Below are 23,922 nucleotides of genomic sequence, written 5' to 3' on the forward strand. Positions count from 1 at the left end.
TTCAGTGATTCAGTGCTGCTTCAGCGGTTCGCTCAGCCTTTTCAAACTGCCTCCCTAACCCCCGGACCACTCCTTTCCGCGCTCCAGCGGGGCCGTGCCGTAGCCCTGCCTCCCACCTCCCTCCGCCGCAGCCCCTCGCTGACAGACACACTGTCGCTGCCGCAGCCGGGCCCCTCCCGTCCAGCCGCCCCCCGCTTTGTGCGCGGCCCGCGGGAGCTCCGCCTGCGGCGGCGGCGGGGCCGGGCGGCGCTGTGTGCCCGCCGCTCCGCTCCGTGCCCGCGGCTGAGGCCAGCAGCCGGCGGCTCCCGGCTGGAGCAGCAAGGGAAGGAGCTCCGTTCCCTCGGCTCTCCGATTCTCCGGATGAAATGCTGTGTGAAGTGGCAGCTGCCCGGCGGGTCTCCCTGCTGGCTTAAAGACGCTGCGTTTTAGATGTGTCCTTCTGCATCCCTCCGGCGGACGTGAATAAGCGGTATAGCAGGTAGGCGCGCACCGGGAATCGCCAGCGGTGGTTTCCACTCTTCGTGGCTGGGCGGGAGCGGGGAGGAGAGGTGACATTCGCATCGATCGGTGCAGGAAAAGCCGCACATCGCTGTTAGGAAACCGGGTACGTTAAAGCAGGAGCCGCAAGGTGCTTGCCGAGCCCCAGTGCTTGTGCTGGGATATATATCGGCGATACGGAGCCAAAGGCACGGACTGCTCCAAGGCGTGAGGAGCGGAGCCTGTGCCGTGCATGCTGTGTTTCAAGAAGGCTGCGTGAAGGACGGCATCCTTCCTTGCACAGCTCGGGAACACGGCCGTAGGAAAGGCTGTGTGTGATGCTGTGCTAGGCAGCACCTTGCAGCCGGCGCTTTGCAAGCGAGAGCCTCCGTGTTTCATTCGAATTGTAGGAGGGACCCACGGTCTGCTTCAGGATAATGTGTTAAAGCTTGCATAGAGAGGAAGGGTCAGAGGAGAGGTGGGACTGCTGTGTGTTAAGGATCGAACAGACTTCACCGGGAAAGAAATGGGAAGGGGATTGAATCGCCCTGTGAACAAATGGCTGGTGCTGGTGCAGCTCAACTACGAGACAGATGATCTAACAGAAAATCCCGTTTGTAACTACAGAAAGCTTCCGTCTCTATGGCGGGAGTTCTTTCTATGGAAAAAGCCACTAATCAGAGCAAATAGGATCAGTCTGCCTTTATCCTATTGGTAATGTAATGTTTAAAAATGCTCCTTCTGCTGCTTCAGGCGCTAAATCGGTGATGGGAATGTGCTGCTGCTGAGTGGTTCTATCATGTCACAGCCGGCTTCTCCTGGGGGGAAGACGAGGGGAAGAGTGAGCTTAAGGAATGCAGTTCGAAAAGCAAAGCAAAACAAATCATACTGTAATGTTTTCCTAGTGCTCTGGAGCAGTGCTTCTGGAAAGCAACTGTTCAAAGCTATGTAAAGTTCCAACCCTTACATTTGTAAAGTGACAGAACCAGATCAGCCGCAGGAACAGACAGCAATATGGTAACAGGGATACCACCTGGATCTGAAGACAGTATAAAACTGTACTTAAACACTGTGTTAACCAAAACAAAATCAGCACATGCAAGCTATTGGGTGTTGCCTACTTTGCTGTTGTCCCAGTGTGACTTTGTGTGTCTACTTTCCAGTTTATTGTAGGTCCTAATGGAGTAACCTCTGCAGGGGCAATTAAATAATTACAAGTTTATACTACCAGTTCTGATTGTGGTGGACCATGCTAATGAGCTGTGTGACCACCAACTATTCGTTTTAAAGATATTCTTTATTTCTGAGGGACTGGAAACAGCAAAACAGTAGAAATACCCTTAATCCTATTAAGACTGATGGGATTTCCTCTACCCTTGTAAACTGATGTTCACTTAATGAATGCCAGATATGGAATAGGTTGATCATGAGTCTTTCGCTAGAGAGATGAAAGAGAAAAGAAGGCAGTTGTAAGTGTTACAATGGGAGAGTTGCCATTATACAGCTGTATGTAGGATCTGCAGGTAGAACGGCATACCGCAGAATAAAATACAACTCAAGCTTATTAGTGACAAAGCCTTTTCTTTCTGCTAATAAGACTGACGTGCCAATATTGTGCTAAAATAGCTGCAATAACGTGCATATATTAAAGACATTTTATGTATTGACACAGCACGCCTCAAGAAGTTTGAAAACACTGGGCAATCTCTCCTCTGCTGGCAGCAGGAGGCAATATTGCTAAGTGCCTGTGCTGTAGTGTCTGCTCTGGTGCTGCCTTCCCTCAGAGGTTGTGCCAGGGCTGAATTTTGCCTTAGCAGATAAGCTGAATCAGCAGGCAACACATTGCCTCACAGCCTGCAGCTGCCCATGGCAAGAGTTGAGCTAAGCCAGGTCCCTTGGTGGCGTGCAACAGGCCTCAGCTGCATCAACAAAGGCTAACAAACTTATTCTCCAAACCATCTCATTGCAGGCAAAATAAGTTCTTCTGTGAAGATTAACTTAGCTTAGGGTTTTTCACCACACTATAAAATGAATGTGTCATTTGTCAGGTAAATAGAGGCAGCTAATATATACATAAATTCCATTGTAGGTACTTGCAAATTACATATTCTGGTCAGATCCATGTAAAAAATCTTCTACTTAATTGTTTCATCATGACATCCTTGTTTGTGAAATATATTAACTGGTATATCTGGCCAAATTCACTAAACAATTAAATGAATTAGTAAACATGAAATGTATTAATATTGTAGTTTTTGCTATCAAGGCTTATCCTGTGGTAAAGCATCACTGAAGACAACGTGATGTTGGCAACATCTCTCCACTGACTTAGAGGGTGGGAATTTGGCTGCAATACTTAACAGTTAGTTTACTAAGTACAAATTGGGGTGAACCAAAAACTATCATTGTCATTACCTGAATTGCACTGCAGGAAATCATGAGACAAGATAATTACAATGGTCTGGCTACAAATAATTCAAGTGGGGGCATAATGCTGGCCACAATTAATGTACAAATTAAGTTTTTGAAGTTGCAGTTATGTTTTAAAGTTAAAATCCACCCCCAAAAAAGTTTTGTAGCTGAATCTCTTGACTGAAAACTAATAGTAATGGTAATGGAAGCAGAAAAAGTGGAAAGTACAGAGAGAAATGAAGGCAACTGGAGCCAGTATGCTGCCTACAGCAGGCTGGATTCCTTCAGCCTTGTTACAGTGCTGTTGGAATATGACCACAGACATAAATCTCCAGGTGTTCTTATGCATGGTAATGGTGACGGGATTTAGTTTGTTCTGAAACCATGAGCACTGACATAGGTACTTGGCACTAGTGAGGCCACACCTTGAGTGTTGTGTTCGGTTTTGGGCTCCTCACCACAAGAAGGACATTGAGGTCCTGGAGCGTGTGCAGAGATGGGCAACAAAGCTCTGAGGGGTCTGGAGCACAGGTCTTATGAGGAGCGGCTGAGGGAGCTGGGATTGTTCATTCTGGAGAATAAGAGGCTCAAAGGAGACCTGATTGCTCTCTACAGCTGCCTGAAAGGAGGCTGTGGCTATGTAAGGGTCAACCTCTTTTCCCAGGTAGCAGTGATAGGACAAGAGGGAATGGCATCAATTTGCTCCAGGAGAGGTTGAGGTTGGATATTAGGAAACATTTCTTCTCAGAAACAGCAGCAAGGCAGTGGCATAGGTTGCTCAGGGAGGTGGTGGAGTCACCAACCCTGGAGGTATACAAGAAATGTGTGGATGTGGCACTGAAGGACATGGTCAGTGGTGTGATGGGGATGGGTTGGTGGTTGGACTGGGTGATCTTGGAGGTCTTTTCCAGCCTTAATGATTCTGTGAATTAGAAAGTATGTGTGAGCTTTATTCTGAATTGGTTACATATACTTCTGTGGCACTTGAAACACTACTTTTCATCAGTATTTTCATTGTCATAATGACGGCATGTTTGTTATACTTTTAATTAAGAAGCTTGGCTGAGCAGCTTGTGTTGCTTTACTAAGCTTTCTCTGCTAAGGGAAGCTTTACTGGGAGGTGCCTTCAAGTAAAGTATCACAGTGCTTCCAAACAGCAAGAAGCCTTTTGTGACAAAGCCCAACTATAGTGTTTGTTGTGGAAGACATGGAAGAAATGGTGAATGTAACAGTCACCTAAAGGATCACTGGCATTCAGATTGCAACCTAGAGGTAGTCCTCTGCCCAGAGTGAATCAGGACTATGTTTATGAGTCCTTTGCTATGGTCCAAAAATGGAAGCAATACAGTAAGGCTGATTGTGGGATTTAATAATACATTCACTTGTGCACATTTTTGCATACAATTCTTTCAAGATTGAAAGTATACAGCTATTTTGGGAATTCTTTGTATATGGGAAGTAGTTGCAACTTAGTCTCTATCATCACTGGCCCAGACCAACACTGACTGCAGATAAATTAGTTAAAAACAGTGGAGTGGGACTTGTGTGTCCTTTATGTACCTTGCCTGTTCACTTTCTACCTTCTGGAAGTGAAAACACTCCCAAGACACACAAAATAGAGGCTTTACCTGATCAGTGGTGTTCCTGTTTGAAGACTTAAGAGAGGTGACCAATATTATATGCATCAGGTTGTTAAAGCAATGTTTTTTAGCATGTTCTGCAACAATTTTCAAATTAGAGAGTTTTAGATAGAATATTTGTGCACACAGGCACACATAGAAAAATTGAAACCTGCTTTTCATGTGGTAAGACTTTTGAGAGGTAGATCTAACATCTGCAAGTGGAGCCAAGAGCAATGCAGTCACTTTTTTCTCCTTTGATTCCTGTGTAGATTAACAGTGTAACTGCTATCAGCTAACCAACTGAAAAAGCTAACCAAGTTGAAAATCTTCTCTAACAGTCCCTTTTGCTTCAGATTCTGAGCAAATAGCTAAAGGCATGTCATGTAGCAGGATGCTTGTAGACACTCGAGGCATCTTGTTAGTCAACCTGGGCATTACTTTGTGTAATGTTTATCCTTACAGGGGACAAACTGTTAAGTATTAACACAGTATTATATACAAACAATACACCCAAGTTTTGAATCCAAATAATATTATAGCATTCTTTTTATAGTGGCAGACTAAAATCTATTGATTTTTCTGTTTCCATCAGCAAAAGCTGATGAGCAGAGCCTATGCTTTCGGATAATTAATCTTCCTGAACAACCAAGAAAAAAAACATTCTAAATGTCTTTTCACAAACTCTTTATCATGTCAGCTGCAGTTGGCTCATTCTTCTTCCTTCTGCAGTGTGTAGGCATCTCATCTCTCTCCCTACAGTCACACAGTTGGCATGTTTGCATACACGAGGTATTTGTGCTGTAGGAATTTGCCACACGACAATCCCTTGACTTTTTTTTAACTTCAGTCAGTTTGTTAGTAGTGGTGTGCAGTGATACGCCCTCAGAGCAATCTCTGCCTGCATCCAGGCATGTACCAAGGTGTACATTTTTTTGTATTTCTTATTCTATTGCCTCTTCCTCATAAGCCAAATGATCTGCCCCATGGTTTAAGCATATGTGATGCCTTCATTGGTCCCACTGATGGCCGCTGCTGTGTTTGATCAGAAAAGCCATTCCTTGGTTTTCAGAACACCTTTTGGTTGGATGCTCAAATTTAAATACATGCTGTGCAGCTGTAGATGCATTTAAAGAATCTCCCTGTGATTCCCTATGTATTTCTATAAAAGAAATTCCCCGTTGCTGAAACTTTTGAGCAGTGTTTATAGTCATTTTTTGAAGGAGTTTCTAAACTAGTAGCATTCCTACTCCTGAGCTAGGATTTGGATTTAACTTTTCTCTTTTACAAGAACCAGCCTTTAACAGCAAAATTCAGAAGTAAATTGTCAATTCAGCATCACGAGTGTTTGAAATTAATAAGGTAAAAGCATGTTCTCAAACATACGGTATGCCCACATGGCACATGTCTTCCTGAAAAAGAAATCCAATGAAAGAATCTCTTTATTTATTTATCTTCCAAATAAATAAATAAATAAATCAGTGATGTATTGAAACACTGGTTTGTAAGCCATTGTGCTGAAAGCTCTTGAGAACAATAGAAGGCATGTGGCACAGTACCATATGTATTAAAGTTGAGTGCTGTGTAGAATGAGATGGATAAAAGTCTTGGAATAACTTACCCACTTCTTTAAATTTACAGGTTGTACCAGTAAATTAAAAGTAAAATAACCAAGAAGCTGGAAGAGCTGCTGTTATCAGATAGGTCAGAACCAATGGACTGTATGGATATAACTATGTTTGAAGGCATCTGCACTTCTCATTACAAGGTAAAGCAATAAAGTTTTTTTCTTCTGGTTTCTCCTCAGTGTAGCACAGCTATCTCTGTGGTGGCTTTTCCCAAGGTGGCAGATGAAGTGCTCTCAGAAGCTTGTTCAGTCTAGAGGCCCACTGCTAATAACTATTGCAGTGGAAATGCTAAGCCATGGCTTGAACCAGTGATCGAGCACCTGGTGGGAAGACAGAGCCAACACAGGGAGCTCAGGCGCAAACAATGTACCTGAGTGACTGGAAGGGGGTGGAGGATCCAACCCTTCCCAGACCTCATTTGAGGGTTGGCAGTGGAGGGAAGGGTATCTCACTGGAAATTCTCACATACTTGTAGCCTTCTGAAGGTAAGCAGCTTCTTTCTTTTATTTCTGTGCTTACGGCTGTTGTATTTGAGCAAATATTTGTTTGCTGCAGCCTAGGCCCCTGCTGATCTGTTGTCACTGCTGCACTTTCCATTGTGTTCCATCTGTTGGTCTACAATAAGTGCATGGCTGGACAATAATCAAACTAGGGGAGATGTAAATTTCCAAGAGTCGGTGAGAAACGTGAACTCTCAGAACCTTTATAATTCAAGCTTTATTGTGAAGTGTCTGCTAAGGTAACTCTACAGGTTGTCTGGCTTTAGGCTGTGCTAATAAGCCTTTCCCCTCTTCAGCTGTGTACTTGCACAAAAAAGAGCAGTTACAACTGATACTAGCTGGAGTCTGCTTTGCAGGGAGGATTTCCAACCAAAGTCTGTGTGGTATTCCATTTTCACCAGCTTGTGTTTGATAATAAAGGAACAATTTCTGCTGTTGAAATGCACTGCTATTGCTTCTCCTTTGTACAGAAATAATGGCCAGCAGTTTCCTGTGTTACCTGCTATTTATCACAAGCATGTTGTGTGCTCTTTCCGTTCTTCTGGAAAAACTAAATTATGGAGTTCCTCTTCTTAAGATGGAGAAGGAAACAGGTGACGTCATGATGTGCTACAAAGTAGGAAATGATCTCTTATATACTGAAGTAACAGGGACGGAATGTGTGAAGTATTTAGAAAATGTGAAGATAAGCATCAGCAAATAAAACTTGAAAGGAAAAAACACATTTAAGCTCTTGAGTGCTTGGGACATTCCAGTAAGTTTCCGTAACTGTTGTTATGGTGGAATGCATGTAGAAAGACCACAAAAACCTGCGTGCACTGTTCTAGACAGTAGATCATTTTCTGTTTAATTTTCCCTTCCATAAACTTGTGTGAAACCTGCTGTCCACATACAAGTGTTAAGTAGAATCCCTATTGCTACCAACTATTGTTCAGCTCAACAGGTGTGCATTCTGCTCTGGCCTGTGTTTTCTTGTTCTTCACACCTGAACGTAGTGAAATCCCAAGCTTTAGCCCAAATCCTTAGTATAATGGGAGTCAAGGAAGGGAGAGTGATGGCTTTGATTCTGCATACACAATATGGTGGTACTGTTTTGTGTTAGCACCTTGTTCACTTTAACCACGCACTTGCTGAATAGGACCTCTAAAGTTTTATGGCTTCTGGCATGGGAAGGAGACCAGCCTTAGATAGGGCCTCTGGCAGTTGTGTGACACGTAATCCTTCCAAATAGGATTTTCATTCCTGCAGCAGCCATTCTGGGAATGGAGAATGAATGCGGGGAGTGGAATTCAGCTTACACAGACATAGCTCAAGTTCAGCCATTCAGAACACAAGCCAGTGACAGACAGAGCTGCACATAAATTGACTCCTTTCTGAAAAGAGCTGGTTCTAGCAGCTCAGAAAAAAAGTACAGGGTCGGAATGTCTTGCAGTGTCTTAGTTAACATGGATTTATTGGCACTTATTCACAGCAAAAAGTGTTGTTACAGCCCCAGAGTTGCTTTGTTAGCTTTCATTTGCTGGCGGCTGTCATCCCTGTGGTAGTTGTAGCTGGAGTGCGAGCTCGTGATCCACACTTCTGTGTGCAGACTGCACCTTTATTTAGAACTTCATTGCTCTTTCAATGCTGTCTGCTCTCTGCTTCAAAGCAACTGAGATAGTCTACTACAGTAACTCTGTTTTTTGGATCATAGGCTGTGGGATAGAATAAATAGCTGGAGGTAACAGTGTCTTCAGTTGTTTGAGGACTCAAGGTCCAACTTTTTCTGTATTGTCATTCATTTGTGAGTAACTCATTGTAGCTTTTAGGTGGTTGTTTCGGTGGTGGGTTTGTGTTGGTTTTGGATGAAAATACTGAAACATAATTTGAGGAGGTATGACAATGGATTTCCTTCTGCTTTATACTCAACTCAGTTATTTTAATAATAACAGATTATGCAGGTTTCAGTTAATTTGTTTCAGCAAAGTATTAAATTAAAACCTCTTTGGAAGAGCACCTGAAAACTTACAGGAAATCATATGAGAATTCAAACTGAATAAAAATTTCCTTCAGCTCATGAAATATTTTATAGTTCTTACGTGACTTAGCCCTATCTTTCTCCTTTCTGGTACAATAAGTTTCATGTTCCTGTACTTCACTTTTAATGTTGGTACTGAGGGACTCCAGGCACTGACAGGCCATCAGTTGTACCAGTTACTGTTCCAGGCTCAGCACTATTTGCAAATTCTCCTTTCTACCAAGAGTATCTGATCTGGGAGATGACAAAGACTGGAAGAGTACAGGCAGACCCAGGAGTATAAGAGATAGAGACACTTTTCATTAGCATGGTGAGCAATGGCTTCACGTTGTTTCAAGGCACATGTTTATGTGTGTGAGTCTAGAGACTTGAAGTGAATGTATTTTAAGATGCTGGACAATCAAAGCATTTTGTCTGTCTAACTTGGGAAAGATCCTAAAGTTGTCAATAGTGTTACTGTAGTATTTGCCATGAGCTGTTTTGATTTGAATAAGAGCAATTAGGTATACGCTGTCTTAGAAATGGAAGCTGCTTCTTGGCAGTGGGTGGAAGCTTTGCCTTTTGTAAGTGTGGGTGACATACAGTGTGTTTGCTCTGCAGTGTGATTTGTCCTGACACTTGCTGGCACAGTAAGTTCTCAGTAACTGCAGTGACACTTTCCCTGTGTGACATAACTCAACTTTTTAGTAATACTTAAACATGAATTGAGAGTTGTCAAACTGTCTTCTCTAATTTTAACCCTTGTGATCCTTTTCCCCAGTGGTAAGTTCCGCTTTGTAATGTTTCCCTGTGCTTCCTAAAGTAAAAAAATGAGATAGCACCTACTAATTCCCGTGAAGTTGTTTTGTTTTTACTATTGCTATACAGGAGCATTCTGGAAGTCATAGATTCATCTGTTAAATCCTGAAGGACTGTGCTTCAGAAGTTAACTCTAGCAAAGCAGGCATTTTAATACAGAATTATTTAATTATTTTATTATTTAAAATATTTTATTTTATTATTTTATTATTTAATACAGAACCAGCTTGCAATTGGGAGTTTTTGTACTTACAACCATTAATTACCACTGACATTGAACTCTAGTAACAAGATATAAAAATCCATTGCAAGGAAAATGCTGTGGAGTTAGAACAGAGCCTTCACAATCAAAGCAAATGTTGTTTCCTTGTTTTAATGTGGGTCACTGAGTGGGGTTTTTTAAAACCTTTCTCTCTAGCTTTTCTTCAAGGAGCCTCTGTCTCTTCACTAAAGTTATGCTTAAACACTTGTTGCTGCTTAGTCATCCACTCAAGTAGCATATGACGCACTGCAGTGGTTTTTCCACCTGGTCCTCAGGACCTCTAGGCTTGTTTGATAACATTCTGTTCATGCTGATCCCACCAACTATACAAAATTCCATCCAGTGGATGATTTGCCCCTCTTCATTACCATTCCGAACAGTAAGCGATAATGTCTGCATTGGGGTGGTAGTGTGCTGCTAAATATTGTATAGGTAGAAGACTTTTGGGTGCAGTTAAATGCATTAAAGTGTGGTTAAAAATTCATTGGATAAGCAGAGGTTTGGCATTATGACTCCTTGTTTGGTAGCTGGTACAAAAGTATACTGGTATGCTTAGTAGAACCAGACTTAAAAACATGGTGTGGAAGTGTAGTGGAAATGCAAGTTGTGGCTTGAACCACTGATTGAGCACCTGGTAGGAAAGTGGGGCCAACCCAGGGGAGCTGGGGTGCAGTCAGTGCACCTGAGTGACTAGAATCCTGGATCCACCCCTTCCCAGACCTCATTTAAGGGCTGGTAGTGGAGGCAAGGGGATATTATAGGTAATCCCTGCGTATCTTTTCTTTGTTTCTGTGCCCACGGCTGTTTTATTTGAGCAAATTCTCACTTGCTGCAGCCTAGAACCATGATGCTCTGCTGTTATTGCCGTGCTTCCCATCACATTACAGAAGGTACATTTTCTGTAATGTTAACCTAAGAGGGTCAGTAAGATCTAGGGAAAAGAAGTGGATACTTGAGTATACAGGATGCGTAGAGCTGCCTTTATTTTCTTGCCAAATACAGAAACAAAAGCTGGGGATGTCAGCTACTTTTAGATGTCTATTTGTTTGTTCTCAAGCTCCTCACAGCCTGTAATGAATCATAGCCTTGAGAACAACTTCATATAAACGGTGTGAGGTAGGGAAATGCCCTTCTTCCATTCCCTTATGTAGATGGTCACAGAATTCACCCTTGGATCATGCAAAGCAGAGAACTAAATTCCACTTCTAAATCTAAGCATCAGGCTCGACTGTTCACTCTGTGCTCTTAGTCCACTGGACTGAGCTTTCTGCAGAAGGAATAGGCCATCCTACCCCTACTGTCAAACAGACTAAGGGATCAGTCTGCTGAATTATAACTGTGTGTTTCTAGGTCAGATTTAAAGCATCGAAAGGTTGTGCTCTGTTTCAATTATTTGCTGCTCAGAAAGAGAACCGAAAATAGCAAGTGGAGTACAGGAAACTTGTGAAATTCAGGGGAGGCTCAGCCTTAGAGAGAGATCAGCTTGCAAGAAATAGGACAAAATGAACTTTTCAACTCCAGTGGTCTGTAAAGGTGTGGTTGCTGTGATGCTGAGATAGCACAGCAAAGTGATGCTAAAGAGGTCCTTGTAAATAAAGATACTCTTACTGGAATGAAGTCAGTACAGAAAACGTTACAAATGGTTTACAGCATGACTTGTGTATTTATTTCTGTATCTGTGCAGTGAGGTTCCTTCAAGTGCATTTTTAGAAGTTCTTTTTGCGGTGTATCCTTCTCTTTTGTTGCTGTTCTTGTAATTTGATTTGTCCTTTATTCATCTGTTCATGTATCAATGAATGATTTAAGTTATATATAAATTGCCTAAAAAAACCCAGCTTTTGTAAAAGCAAATGCATTTTTTCTTGTAGACGTTTTCCTCCAGTGTTTAGTGTGGAAGCAGCCATGCTAAAAAGTCATAAGAATGCTCATTAATTGGATAGCAAAAGCACTATTATTCATGCTTTCACAAGCGAAGCCAGTGTATTCTTTGCACTTAGTTTGGAGAAGCTGGGAGCTGTGGAGAGCCAGCTGACTGCTAAATCCAAGCGCTTAAGAAGTGGAGAGATAATGTATCTTCTTAATGTTCTGTAAAAGCATGTGTTTATACACTTGCACTTCAGTGTGAGATCTTGATTTAAGCTGATGGCGTCTTTCAAAATGTGTATTAAAAGGCATGGGTAAAACAGTTTGCTATGTAAGAAAAGAGAATGGTGGTTACTGTTTGTCTCCCATTCTAGTCAAATAAAGATGGTCTGTGTATGGTCTTACTGACAAGATCTGAGTTGATCTTGATTGTTTTGTCTATCTGTGGGTGTAGCTGAATCACTTAAGTTACCAGTCTTTCATTTGGCTAAATGGAGTAATAGCAGTAGCTTCAATTTTCCTTTGGGATGGAAATGAGGGGAAATACATGCTGTTATTCAAAATCTACGTTGCTAAAAATGCAAAGTACTTTTATTACAAGACTTTAGTCAAGTATGAACAATACAGTTTGCTGGCCACTCTGCTCAGGCATCCAATTGAACTGTTGAACAAATACTTATTCTTGCATTGAGGTTCCTTTTTGTTAAATCATTGTTTTTAATTCCCACTTTCTTGGATAACTATTCCAGATGTTATCTGGTGCCTTTCTGAAAGTGATAGGAGAAGTGGAAGCCCAAAGAGGTTGAGTATTTCAAAGGGTTGTACTGCTTGTTTGTTAAGCTACATGCACTGCTAGCTTTCCCTGTTTTGTCAAATGTTATGCTTGTTTGGTAACTTTCTTTTATGCTGCCTGGGTGTCTTTGTTTGTTGTTGTTTTTTTTTTTTTTGTTTACTCTTTAATCTCTTAACTATGAAAAATCTGTAAATAAGATTGACTTTAGATGGTCACCATATATAATTCTGTGACTTGCTTCACTAGCTTTTAATCTGTTGTTTTGATAGTTGAGGTCACATTTTACAAAAAAAAAAATAAAAAAATAATAGTACACATAAAAATTTATCCTCAGAGCTGTTATCTGAACTGAAGGATGCTCTTTTGGATCACCCCAAGCTTTATTAATTTGCAGTTGTTGCTTCCTCTTTTCAGTTGTGATCTTCATCTCCTTGAATGGAATCCCTCTTCAAGTGGTGCTATCTTAGGTACTGGAATTATCCTGCACTGTCAGCTTGACTTCCTGATTCTGCCACACAGCCTCTTGGCTTTCAGAGTGGTGGTTGTCAGTACCAATTAGCAGGAACCACCTCACACCTCTTACTTTGGTCCTTCCTTGGCAGTCTGTTAGTGTATTCAGTTTCTCAGTAGTAACTTACCTTTTTCTGCATTTTTCAAAGTCTACATGCCTTAATTTTCCAGTTTTGAGGGATTTGGTGTCTTTCTCTCCTCCCCTTAGGCTGTTGAAATTCTTCCTTCATCTTAGTGCACCTTTCGAGGTTAATTTTAGCTGTCTGCTTACTAATGATCAATCTGCTTTTATCCAGCTTTGGGCTAAGTGGAATCTGCTCTCTTTCTCTCCTGGGACATTGCCATCCCTTGAACTTTAGTTCTGTGGAGAGCTACTCTGCTTCTCAGTCACATACACACTCAGATCGAACTTATTTTGTGTTAGTAGTTAGCGTGTTGTTTCAGCTCATTTCAGATCAAATAGATTTGCTAGATGTCTCTTAATCTATAAGGAAATTAAGTTTACGTTCCTGTTCTCTTCTGGCTTACTAGGCATGTATGTGCTGTCTCACAGCTTCACTTCTATGCATATATATGAAAATACAGCTTTGTGTTCTGCAACTGCACTTCTGCATGAATTCCCTGCGTTTTGTTTTGGTTTTTTTTGTTTGTTTTTTTTTGTTTGTTTGTTTTGCAGGGTATCTCTTAGGAGGTTCTAGCCTGTTTCAACCAGCCGCTTTCCTAATTTAGTATTATTTCATTTGTGGCATTATTTGCATTCAAGTGGCATGCTACATAACTTCCAGGTCTTGAGGAGTGAAGGGAATTCATTGCTGAGGCTGCATCTTGAGTATTGTGTTCAATTTTGGTCCCGTCACTGCAAGAAAGGCATCAAGGCCCTGGTGTGTGCCTAGGGGTGGGTAATGAAGCTGTGAGGGGTTAGGAGCAGCTGAGGGGATCAGGTTTATTTAGTCTCAAGAAAAAGGAGGCTCACTGTAGACCTTATTGTTCTCTATAACTGCACAAAAGAAGGTTATGGCAAGGTGCAAGTCAGTCTTTTCTTCCAGATAGGAGAGGGAGGGTAAGAGGGAGTGGACTCAGTTTTGTACTGGAAGGTTCAGGTTGGACTCCAGTTAAAATTACTTCTTCAAAAGTGTGATGAGGTAGTGGAACAGGGAGCTGGTGAAGTCATCATCCCTGGAAGTGTTAAGGAAATGTTTAGATGTTGGGCTGAGGGCTATGGTTTAGTGGGAAATATTGGTGATAGGTGTGCAGTTGGACTGGATGATCTTTTAGGTCTTTTCCGATCTTGGTGATTCTATGATCACTGTTCATAGATCAGTACCTGCAGTCCAGGGTGAGGCTGCAGCTGATGAAATGGATGAGGAAAGCCATGAGGGTGGAAGAACCGACTGATGAGGCATATTCTGCCACTCAGCACAAGTAGCATAGACTCTTTGTGTAATCTCAGGTCCTGAAATCTGACACAGATAACTATCCTGAGGGGATATTTGAAAACTGTAATTAAGAAGTTTTTTTTGTTTTTTGTTTTTTTTTTTAATATTAGGAGAGTATAACTCAATGAAACATTGCAGAGAGGGTAGCTGGGAAACACTTCCACAGATACCTTTCAATGTTTTTATCTCCAGTTCTACTGAATTGCCTTCTCATATGAAATATCTGAATTAAGGCAAATACTAAACTCCCTTGTAAGAAAGGGATCACTTGCTATTTTTGTTCAAAGCACCAGTGATGGTGCTCTGCAGCTGTACTATGCTGCCTTGCAGTGATGCAGCAAACTCGTCAGGGGCTCTCTGTGTATTCTGTGTTAATGAACCTTCATAGTGCCCACCTGAGGCAACATCTTATGCATGCAAGGTAGTGCTCCATGAGCTGTTATGCTGCAATTAGTGTGGCTGTTCGAGAGCAGAAGTGTGGTATCTGAAAAAGATGGAAGTGAGCCCAGTCTCATACCCAACTCCCAAGGCCTTAGCACTATGACAGCAGTAGTGCCAGGAATAGAAATTGGGAGTCTCAGTTCCTGGGAGCATGACTTCATCCCTGGGCAGATTTCTTCCCTTAGCAGCTTCTATCTGGCTTAACCCACTTCTTTTTTTTTTTTTTTTTTTTCCTCCCTACCTTTTTAGCAGCGAAACAGTTTCACAGTAAGTTAGTCTTTAAATGAAACGTAATTGCAATCAAATCTCTTTTTTGAGGGCTGATGTTGGTGTGGGTTTGTTTGTTTTTCGAAGTTAGATACTGCAGGAATCATATGGAACTACAGAGTCTATAGTGACTCTATGGCAAGAAACAGTGACATTTAAGCACTTTTTTCTTTAAATAGAATGCCATTACCAGTCTGCAAGGCAAGTTCATTTTTGCATGATTGGAAATCTTCAACAAATACATAGCTGCTTTTATTTACCCTTCTCTACTCGCATAAATGCTAAAAGCCAAGGTTCTCATTTTTTAGAGATCCTCTCCCAACACTAATCTAAAATCTGTGGGGGCTATCGTGTAAAGTCTAGTACAGGCATTGAGGTTTTATGGTACTGTATTAAAAGTGCACCTAAGAATGTGAAATACAGTCACTGAAGGATTGCTGAAGCTGATCTGATCACTGGCGCTTACTGCCCATGGCTGACAGCTGAGTAATTGTGTAAATAGGTAAAGGTCAGAGTTAATATACTGCTTTACATACTGTCCCTTTCCAAGTACAGAGACAAGCTGCGTAGGTGAGGACTGTTTGGGTCTTGTATGCAGTAAGACGAGGAAAATAAGGAAACCTGCGCAGCAGCAGTGCCCTTTATACATCAGGAGTAGTTGCCTGATAACTGTTACCAAATAAATGGATACTCACTGCTTTGCTGCAACATTTCTAACATCTGAAATAAAGTGCTGACCACAAATACCATTTAGTAACAGAAAACTGATTTGATGCCATGCTAGTGGATGGATATGGGCAAGAACTATTACAAAGATATGGGATCTTTGCACAAATGCCTGCTTGTTTCTGGGATGTGTCCTTTGGCTGAATTTATTTCCCCTTTTGTGTTTTGAACTTTTATTTATTATTATTATTATTATTATTATTATTATTATTATTATTATTATTATTATTATTATTATTATTATTATTATTTTGAGTGGTGTGGAGGTATCAGTTCAGAGAAATTCTTACAGGCACTTTATCCCATTTATGGAGCTTTTTCTGCTGGGCTGATGATCTGGTGCTTATTTAGTACAAGGAAATGTTGAGTAATTGAGGCCTCTGTCTTGACTGCAGAAAACAGACTACATCAAAAAGCATACAGGACCTTCTATGAAACCAACAGTAATCTTCCCATTGACTTAGTGGTTGAAATGTGTAATTATTTTCAGTGTTTTGGACAGAGCGGGCCTCATTAATGGGACAAAGATTAGATGGCAAGAAAGCAGTTAGAGACCTTGCGGTCTTGTAGTGACCCTATAGAACACTTAGGTAAGTAAGACTTTTGTCAGACTTAATATCAGTTCTTTGCTCCAAAATACTGATACCTGCAACTATGGGTGAGGTCCCTGTAAAAATAGGAAGTGATACAGATGTTAATTGTCAAAGTAAAGCAGATATCTTGTTTCACTTTTGGAACTATTTGAGTAAATGTGGGTCAGATCCTCCCTCTCCTATTTTCTTATGAGCCATTGTGACAGTTTTTGGCACTGTGTTATTAGTCATCATAGTTTTAATTACAATTTTTTAGTGCAGCTTCTCTGGTTATAAATAATCTCTCAGTAATTATAGTGTTACTTTCTGTACTATACATTGTTTAACACATCTGAGAATTATTCTTCACCCAAACATGGAGTTTCTTCATTCTGCAGTACAGGAGTGTTGTTATGTTACAAAACTGTAAGTCTTGTGAGGAGTACTAGCCATTGATTCTGGTTTCACCTTTGTATTTAAAAGGCTGACATAGAATGGTCTACTTGAGTTTTAAAAGGGGGGGAAGAACACTAATAACATTAGGGATGAATTGTGAATGTTATTCTTCTCCACAGCTTATTTTTCCTCTAGTCTTGTCTTAATGGAAGGAAAAATTCAACTATTAATGTTTTCATTCTCTCTCTTTTTTTTTTTTTTTTCATTCCCAGTTAAGATAGCTATTGCATATGGAATACTAACTTCAGGGTTTCAGAAAAGTCTAGTAAGATAATAAACTACCTTCAAAGTCATGGGCAACTTTCTGATATTCTTGTGTTGGGATCATGCCATTTCACAGCTATGTACTTAAGTCAGAGTCCTCTCAGTTTCTCAAGGTATTGCACCAGGTGAATATGGGCCAGCTTACTATTTGGTGTGAACAGGAGTATCAGGATCTGGTCTCAAATGAGTTCATTGTTCTGATCTGTTAAATGGAATACCAGTCATTTCAGGTCTTCTCCTTTTAATTAATGATTACAGTGTATTTATACTTTCAATTCATGTAATTCAACAGCGGGTGATGAAAAAGATCATAGATAAGTTGGCTTATTGCAGTGCTGAAGCAGGATTGCTCCTGTTGTAATATTTTTTCCCTTGTTTTTCTCAGTATACCTTTGAGTGACTTGGAAGACAGATTGCACGTAATTTCCTTTTTCTAATTATGGATCAGATTCTTCAATGAGTTTTGGTAGCAGGTTCATTCTTTGCAGTAAGCAGATCATCAGTGTAGAGTGACTTAGACTGACCAAGATGAATCTGTGTATTTCTTATGATGATGAAACAGTCTATAAACTTTCATGGCTAGATGGTGCAACTGGAAGAGAAAGCACAACCCATTTTCTTACAAGTGTCAGAAAAAGCTTCTTGATCAGTAACCATGTGATGACACAACCCGTATCTTGCTGCAGGAGAGTAGAACCTACCAAACAGGTAAATGCACGTTTCGTGTTATTTAAAGACTAACAGAGCTTTACTTGCAAAGGGAAAACATTTGCTTGACTGGAAGACTCCTGCCTGAATTTACGAAGACTTCCCTTTTCAAACTGACATTGCTTTCCCCCTTTATGGCTATGTGGAGTATTTTTAGGTGCTTTATTTAAGCAATTGTGTTTAGGACTTGGCAGTAAATGTGACAAATTTGGTGGTGAGTAGATTTTCTGCCAGAAGTTGTGGATTCAATCTCTTATTAGGGAGGTGGCAGTGTTCCAAACCATAATTACTAAACTCATTGTAATGCAGAGAGACAGGTAGGTTACCTAAGAAATGATCTCTAGTATGAGCCCTTCCCCTTTTTATAACTCATAAATACATGGACAAGTCTAGTCCTATGAAGACTTTATAATTCAGGTAAAACTTTTTTTCTTTCCAGCAGTCCATCAACTTCAGTTTTTAATTAATCCAGCCATGTCCAACCTGTGGCCTGGGGGCCACATGCAACATGGCACAGCTCATACTGCAGCCCTCCAATAAAATAAAGCCACAGTGAGGCATTCAGTTCAAAGTAAAATTTGATCAGGTTTCTTTACCAGACCTTTATAAGCCTTATCTTACCAGAAACACCCCTCGCTTCACAATCATGCCTTATTTGTGGTATTGCTGTTTGGCTGTATGTGTGTTTGTCACCAGTTGTTTTTGAAGATGAAGCACAGGAAGAGTAATGTTTTTGTCAGAAGCCTCTGACAAGAGCTTCAAGAGCTCACATAGAATTGCAGCCGCCGCTGTGAAACCAGACTGTATCAGTGTGTCCTAGACAAAGTCAGATATCCCACTTGTGTTTGTTGCTTTTTTGTTTTAACTTATTTCTGTATTTTTTTTTGTTTTGTTCTGTTAGTTGCATACTTCGAGTATACGAATGTATTTGTCTCCCAAGGCAATTCTTCTTCATTGCAATCCAGATGAGCCAAAAGGTTGGACACCCATGCAGTCTGGGCCCTAAGGTAAAACTAGACAACTTAAAAGTGGACTAAGAAGCAGCTTGCCCAGCCTGAGCATCCTTCCTGGTGAAGAGCCCCCTATGGGCTGCTGGTACTGGATGTGACCCTTCTGCACACGATGTGCTGGAAGTTCCAAGTTTGTAGGTCATTTGAGCAATTCCACAGGCTGACATATTTCCAGCACCTGTGAATGCTCTCTGCAAAGAGAAACTTCCAAACATGAATTGGGCTGTAATCAATTGACCTTTTCTGCATTGCAAGGAGAGTTGTGAGCTGGTGTGGCATTGAGAACTTAAGGTCATCTGTGGGCACTGGGAGTAATGAGACACACCGATTGCAGCAGAACCTCTATGGTACGTTGGGTTGCCTTTAGTTACCCCATCATCAGGAATGTTTTTTGCTTATGAGTTTCTGCAGTTCATTTGGGTTTGAGGAGCTCAGTTGGCAAAAAGAGCAGGGGCAGGTGGCCAAGTCTGCTTCAGCAGCACTTCTTCAGTTTTTCAGCCCTCTCTGCAAACGGAAAACAAGATCCGTGGGATTTTATTCCATGAGGATCAGCCATGAGACAATGCTTAATGGGGGTGCTCTTTGCTGACTGCTCAAGGCATTGCACTTTGCCACTGCCATTGTCTGAATGTGATGCTCATTCTTATTCACAGTAGTACTGTAAGCAAAGTTATACCATGGGTTGTTTCTAGCTAATTGATGTGTTATTTAGGAAAATAACTCCAGAAAATAACACCAGAATGATTATTTATTCATTTTAAATCATGGAGAAAAGGCATTTTATACTGAGGTCTGCTGCCTCTGCTGTACTGCTCATTACTCAAAAGAATGATATGGGATTTCTTCTTTCTGAATTCTAGCATCTGTGATGTTAATGTTACTGCATTTTATAATTGGTACTTGATAGTTTAAGTGGATAATCAGCTAAGACATAACTGCAGCTTACCGGGAAACAATTGAAAATTTAGGATAATAAAGCTGATTAGACACTGTTATGCCAGTCTCATGCTAAGATAATTCTACTGAGTTGAAGTAGCACAAATCTTACTGTAAGATAAGATATGCAGTGGACAGGCAGATCCTTTACATGCTCCTCTTTGCTTTGAGAAGGCACAGCCCAGAGGGTGAACTGCTATAAATGAGAAGGGCTGAATGATTCCTGAGCACGGGAATTGAGGTTTTACTTCCTTGTGGTCATAGCAACTTATTTTGTAAATAAAAAATTGAAGACAAGCTAAAAAACATCAAATAGCCAATATTTAAAATGTTTTTTGTTGTCTGGGCTTAATACTAAGTTTAAAATACAGAAGGAAAAGCTTCCTGTCTAGCATTTTTCAAGCCCAGTGGCTTTTAGCATCCACTAGGTATGTCTGTCAAGGCAGGTGCTCATGTCCAGGAGAGGAAACCACAGGCATTCTTCCAGTGGACAGGCATGGGACTGCCAGAGCATGTTTTGCTTTATCTCCCAACTCACAGCCCAGGCAGTGGAACCATGCTGAAGTGCTGTTTGGGGGGAAGGTGAATGAACACAGCTTTAAGTTATCTTTGTGGCTCGTGGGCACAGTGCTATGTGAGGAAGCATTTAGTCCTCAGCAGAGAACACTGCAGCCTTTTTGCCAGGGTACTGAAGGGAGGTGATGCAGAGCAGTGCAGTGATGTTGGGGCTGGATGTAGTTTCTCACAGATTTTTTTTTGTACCACAGAGAGGAAGGCACTTGCTCATACTCCCCGAGGGCTCATTCTGTCTTTGTTTCTCATCTGTTGTGCTGTAGAGGTGGAAGACAAATGGAGATCCACTGATGAAAATACTTTTGTTTTTCCTCATATTTCGTGTTTGTTGTTTGTTTGTTTTTTTTCATTAGAGCGTGCAGCCCTTCTCTGATAGACTTTCAACAAGTGAATTGACCTGTTGTTTTGGGAACTCATGTAACCCAAAACCTTTGGATCTGTTTGTCAGATTCTCAGTGCTTATGAGGCTTCTGAAACCCACATGCTAAGGAGCAGTAAATCCTCTCTCCGAAAGTATCAGCTAATCCCCATCTCTTTGACACGACCTAGTTGTTTGGCATGGTGATATGATAGCTGGTTGAGGTGCTCAGGGATATCTAAAGTATTCATATGTGTGGCTCTACCATGCTTAAGCATAACAAATTGTTGTTCTTATTCATTATTTACATTTCTTTCCCTAAAAGTTACTGAAAGAAAAAGAATGTAGCAGTGTATCTTGGGTTGAAAGAGTGAATCCATATTCTCTGTGGAGAGATGTACAGGCAAAGTTGTGCTGCTCCAGCCACTACCTGGCTGAAGCCAGCCTGTTTGCTGAGATCACCACACAGCCTTCTTCATCACCTTTCCTGGGAAGGAGGAGATTACAATTGTGGGAAGGCCTCCCAGAGTTTATTGAGGAGAGGGAGAGAGAATTTCTGTTTAGGAAGCAAGCTACCAGTGGAATTAATGCTTCTTAAAGTAAGGTTACCAGATTTTTTTTTTTTTTTAACTTTTATATATATATATATATATATATATATATATATATATATATATATATATATATATATATATTGGGCTATTCTTGTATACCTTTTGAGACTTTCTTTTCCATAATGGTCCGATTCTTTTTTTATTCTCTGTACAATGAAAGTCATTTCTTTATGTATCCTCATTTGTCCAAGCATGAGATGAATGTCTTCCTACTTTCTGTGAATTTAATAGGTACAATTTGCAACTGTTGAGATTTCTCTTTTTAATGCTTTGTCTGTGGAAATATTGTGAAGGTTTTGAAAACTGATTGCCCAAGAGGAGCTGGATCCCATTTCAGTTTTTGCTTTGATGCCTTAGTAACTTTTGAAGAAAGAATTCTTATCTGCCTTTCATGTTTTATCACTGAGAAAATGTTCAGCTGGTTTCATAGAAACATAAGAGTCATTGGAAGGGACCTTTTAAAGGTTGCCTAGTCTAACTCCTGTGCAATGAACGGGGGTCACCTCCAGCTAGATAGATTGCTCAGAGCCTAGTCCAGCCTGACCTTGAGCATCTCCAAGGATGAGGCTTCCACCACCTCTCTGGGCAGTCTTTTGCAGTACTTCACGTATTTATCGTAAAAAGCTTCTTCCTTTATATCCAGTTAAAATCTCCTCTGTCTTAGTTTCAAACTATTTTCCCTTGTCCTTTCACAATGGACCTTGCTAAAGAGTCTGTCCCCTTCCTTCTTATAGAACCCCCCACTTAAATATTGAAAGACCATGACCCAGGTGCAAGACCTTGCACTTGGCTTTGTTGAATCTCATGAGGTTCTTCTGGGCCAGTGCCCCAGCCTGTCTACAGATCTCTGAATGACGCCCTGTCCCTCAGTTGTGTCAGCTGTACCTCACAGCATGATGTCATCCATAAACTTGAAGTAGGTGAGCTTGATTCCGCTGTTGATACCACTGATGAAGATCTTAAAGAGCACTGGTCCCAGTACTGACCCCTGATGGACACCACACATCACTGATCTCTATCCAGCCATGGAGCCATTGACCACCACTCTCTGTGTATGGTCTCACAACAACTTCCATGTCTATCAAACAGTCCATTGACAGAAAGGTGTTGTGTGGGACCAAGTCAAAGACCTTACTGAAGTCTAGAATAGATTAGTATCTGGTAAAACTGTTATCTTCCTTGACTCATGGAAAAAGAAACTTAACATCCTTGGTGGTCTTCCTATTTCAGGTAAGAAATTTCAGATTCTCAGGGTTTCCTGAAAAACACTATCTAGGATGTGCCCTGAGTTGGAGTTGCAACTGTGGTTGTATATGGCTGTGAGTCAGGAAATCTGATAAAATGACTTCTGTCCATTAATTTTGGATACCAATTAGATATCTACTTGACTCCCTATTAAACTGTTAATACTGCTTGGTCTATATGCTAAATTTCAAATAGACAAGTTTTTCCTTTTTCCCTTCATCTCTCTAATATTTATTTCATTTGTTTATTTGTTGACGTATGCATGACAAATGAATTAAGATGAGTCTGTCTGAAGACCAGATGAAAGCTGAGTGTGATTCAGTGTCCTCACACAGCATTTTCCAAGGGGAAATGGAAAATCCCACAGTGACAGTCATAGCCCAGCTGCACGTTTTAACTGCTATTGCAACTCTGATTCCATTGTAAAATTTAAATAATGAAGATCTAAAGCAGTTTTATTGCAACCAAACAAATCAGCACATGTTGAACATGGCCCTGCCACTGTTAACTGACATAAAACACTGGGAAATGTCATATTTCATTGTGCAGTTAAAACCCCACCAGCTCTATCTCAGCATGGCTGTCACATTTATAATGTTAGAGTGTTTCATGATGGCTGCAGCTTTATTGATGACCCTTACTGCTCATATCAAACTCACAGTGACTGTGTTACCAAGCCTGTGTTGCTGCCCTCCCCCACTTCCCACTCTTTTCCTTCCACGCATCCAAAGCAACATTTAATACTGTATTATTAGGTGTTTATCTTTAGATATTAAAAATAATGAGTCACTAGTGGGTTAAAGTTATCAGGTCAAATTATAACACTTCATATAGCTCCTCTCTCACAAGACTGCTTGAGTCAGACCTTCATGGGAAGGAAATGTAAAGCATTTGGATTCGATGTAACAAGAAAAACCTGTATTTAGGGAGTTCACGTGGCAGGTGTGGGATGACCAGGAGATCAGACCTAGCCAGCATGGGTTCGTGAAGGGCAGGTCCTGCTTGACCAATCTGATCTCCTTCTATGATCCTGTGACCCGTCTGATAGATGAAGGAAAGGCTGTTGATATGGTCTACTTAGACTTCAGAAAAGCCTCCATGCTATTCTCCTGCAAAAGCTGGCAGCCCGTGGCTTGGATGAGTACACTCTTGGCTGGGTAAGGAGCTGGCTGGAGGGCTGGGCCCAGAGAGTGGTGGTAAATGGAGTTAAATCCAGTTGGAAACCAATCATTGAGTGGTGTTCCCCAGGGGTCGGTGCTGGGACCTGTCCTCTTCAACATCTTTATTGATGACTTGGATGAGGGCATTGAGTGCACCCTCAGTAAGTTCACGGATGACACCAAATTGGCAGGGAGTGTCGATCTGCCTGAGGGTAGAGAGGCCCTGCAGAGGGATCTGGATAGGCTGGAGAGCTGGGCCAAAGCCAACGGGATGAGG

The 23,922-nt window shown here is 41.1% G+C and overlaps 1 protein-coding gene across 1 annotated transcript in view; it reads left to right on the forward strand.

Annotated features, from left to right (window-relative positions):
- The first annotated feature begins 228 nt into the window (after positions 1 to 228).
- TMEM108 (transmembrane protein 108) overlaps positions 229 to 23,922 on the forward strand; it is a 141,947-nt gene continuing 118,253 nt past the window's right edge. Inside the window, exons 1-2 of the mRNA XM_015854067.2 lie at positions 229 to 478; positions 6,150 to 6,276. The gene's annotated coding sequence lies outside the window, so the exon portion shown is untranslated. The remainder of the gene's footprint in view (positions 479 to 6,149; positions 6,277 to 23,922) is intronic.

The sequence above is a fragment of the Coturnix japonica genome, chromosome 2, assembly GCF_001577835.2.
Source record: "Coturnix japonica isolate 7356 chromosome 2, Coturnix japonica 2.1, whole genome shotgun sequence".
NCBI classification, from domain to species: Eukaryota; Metazoa; Chordata; class Aves; order Galliformes; family Phasianidae; genus Coturnix; species Coturnix japonica.